Source organism: Sorex fumeus, unplaced genomic scaffold (genome assembly GCF_029834395.1).
Source record: "Sorex fumeus unplaced genomic scaffold, SorFum_2.1 ptg000265l, whole genome shotgun sequence".
Taxonomy (NCBI): Eukaryota; Metazoa; Chordata; class Mammalia; order Eulipotyphla; family Soricidae; genus Sorex; species Sorex fumeus.
The window spans coordinates 11,247,290-11,250,354 of NW_026606322.1; the positions used below are offsets into that span (position 1 = coordinate 11,247,290).

A 3,065-nucleotide genomic window follows, 5' to 3' on the forward strand; every position below is an offset into this window, starting at 1 on the left:
AGGATCTGGGTGGAAGATGCTCGACTCCAATTCGAGTAGGGTTGGAGGTCTCGGCCCCGGAACCCGCGTGGCTTTGTCCCTCTGCCAGTACCTTCAGGTGTGCGGAGAGTGGTCTCAGCATGGTGGTGGCTGGTCCTGGAGGTCTCCGGCTGCCGTAGCCCTGGCCGGGGCGGGGAGGAAAGCTCAACCCGCTCCCCTCCAAGGGACTCCGGGAAGGAACACCGAGGCGCGGGGGCAGAGACTGCACTGCTCTCGTCCGGGATCTGGATTTTATAGTCTCTGAGTCTTGGCCGCTGATGGGATTACACGGCGCCAGGGGGCCAGGTGGTGGGTGTGACCCCCGCCTACTGGAATTTGGAGGATCTGGGTGGAGGATGCTCGACTCCAATTCGAGTAGGCTTGGAGATCTCGGCCCCGGAACCCGCGTGGCTTTGTCCCTCTGCCAGTACCTTCATGTGTGCGGAGAGTGGTCTCAGCATGGTGGTGTCTGGTCCTGGAGGTCTTCGGCTGCCGGAGCCCTGGTAGGGGCGGGGAGGAAAGCTCAACCCACTCCCCTCCAACAAATTATTTCAACTTCATAAAAATAGGAATTGTTAAACACAGGTGGAAATGGCATTTGACTTTATGAAACTTACACTGGAATTTACATGAAATTCCAATCACTGTTGAAGAGCTATTTTGTTATGGGCAACATCCCCTCACTGCATAAACAGCAACTAGCTACTGATGTCTTAAAGTCAAACTAATGATGGGTTTTTGAGGATAAACATTGTCCATTATCCTGAGTTAAAATGGAGGACACTTTCTGTCTTTGTTCCTTTTAGCTTATCGGAAAATAAGCCCCGTAAAGGAGAAAGATGACGGAATGAAGTAGAATCTCCTACGTGTTCATCTCCTTACTGCAGATGTCCTTGAGAACAGGAGCCTCTGACTCAGCCAGATAGCAACAGGTTCCAAGTCACTGTCCTGTAAGGTTCCCAAGCTTCTGAAGAACATCATGCAAACTTCTTTTTGGTGGCCGTGAACTTTTCCATGTACTTATCATAACCTTCCAGTTCTCGAAGTGCTTTTATTTCAAACAGGTTGTCTTCCACTGCAAACAGACAGATCTGGGAATCACTGAGGATGCTTTGAGGAAGCATGCTGAGCTCAAGGCAATTTCCAGGTGAAGAACTTTAAGGCAAGGGCAGCGAGATATCTTTGTTGAGATCTGAGAGATCTGGTACTGATTGAGGTTGAGCTCAATGACCCGAAGATCCCCATTGGTGTCAGGTATGCTCCAAGTCTGGTTCCTGGGAGAGATTCACCACATCCAGGTGCTGCAGACGACAAACTTGGGGTGGTAGGGCTCCCAGTTGGTTCCCAGACAGGCTTAGGGTCTTGAGGGCAGAAAGTTGGCCAAAGGTTGAAGGCAGTTCTCGCAAGAAATTGTTATTTAAGCTCAGTATCTCCAGCTTTTTCAGATTGCATAACTCTTCAGGAAGAGCACTCAGTTTGTTGCTGTTCAAAGAGAGGCTCTTCAGCATAACTTCCCTATGATCGTTAGCGACAGGCTCTCTATCTTGTTGCATGGTCCTGAGATTGCTCGTCAGCTTCTGCAACTCTGAGGGGAACTCCGTCAGCCCACGGTCTTTAAGTTGAAAGACACCAGTTTTCTGTGCCGTTTCCACATGAGCGCGGAGGGCACTGTTCCCCATTCTGGCGCCGGGCTCCGGTCCCTCTTGCAGATCCCTGGCGAGAGAGAGGGGCAGGGGCAGCCCAAGAGTGGCAAGGCAGAAAGGGAAGAACTGACAGCCCCATGACCAGGTCTTGCAGTTGCTGCAGCAGTTCGTGAAGCAAGAGCCTCTAGGAGCTTAGGTGAAGTAGGGACTCCTCAGCTCCCAGACCGCCTTGCAGTGCAAGCCCAGGGATCCGCGCTCCTCGGGGAGGAGATCCAGAAGCTTCTGCCCCGGAAGACTTGGCATGATTTCTTTATCTAATTATCTATCACTGGGTATTGTGCTACTTCCATGTTTTAGCTATTGTCAATAATGCTGAAATAAACAAAGAGGTGAATTTCTTGTGCTGTTTCGGATTTCTTAGATAGATATCACAAAGTGGAATTGCTACATCTTCTTAAGAAAGCTTCTCTATTTTTTGACTTTTTTTTTTAATGAATCACGGTGAAATATAGTTACAAAGCTTCATGATTAAGTTTCAGTCATACAATGATCGAACATCCATCCCTCCACCAGTGCACATTTTCCACCACCAATGTCCCCAGTTTCCCTCCTGACACCCCCACTCCACCCCACTCGCTGCCTCTTTGGCAGACAATTTACTTCTTATTCTCTCTCTGTTTGGGGCGTTATGGTCTTCAATACAGATACTGACAGGCCATCATGTTTGGTCCTTTATCTACTTTCAGCACACTTCTTTCCATCCCGAGAGATCCCTCCAAGCATCATTGACGTAGTGATCTATTCTCTATCCCATCTGCCATCTCCCCCAGCTCATGAGTCAGGCTTCCAACCTTGGAGTGATCTTAGCTCTGAGGAAGCTCTAGAGATTTTCAAGTCAGTCGCATCAACAGTGTCCAGAGTTTCTTTGTCTCCACACACCTTCCAGCGTGTATTATCGCTGCTTTTGATGCAAGTCAAACGTGGTGCCTCCTTGAGAGCTTTATTTGCATTTTCCTGATGATTAGTGTGAAGTCAGTTTTTCTTTTCTTTTTTATATATATATTTATTTATTGAATCACTATGGGAAAAGTTACAAAGCTTTCAGGTTTAAGTCTCGGTCATGCAATGATCAAACACCTTTCCCTTCACCAGTACTTATTTTTCACCACCAAGAACCCCAATATACCCCCCTCCCACCCCTCCCAATGCCTGTGAGGCAGATGATTTCTACTTAACTCTCTATCTACTTTGATTACATTCATTATTTCGACAAAAGATGCACCATTATTATTTAGAGTTTTCACCCAACAATTAGAACTACTGAAAAGGCATTGTGAAATAATTTGTTTTCTACAGCTGGTTATGAGAACCATATGATGTCCATTTTGAATTTCTGATATTTTA

General features: G+C 47.3%; 1 pseudogene; it reads right to left on the reverse strand.

Annotated features, from left to right (window-relative positions):
- Positions 1–901: 901 nt before the first annotated feature.
- LOC130018638 (leucine-rich repeat-containing protein 57-like) lies at positions 902–1,749 on the reverse strand (annotated as a pseudogene).
- Positions 1,750–3,065: the final 1,316 nt, after the last annotated feature.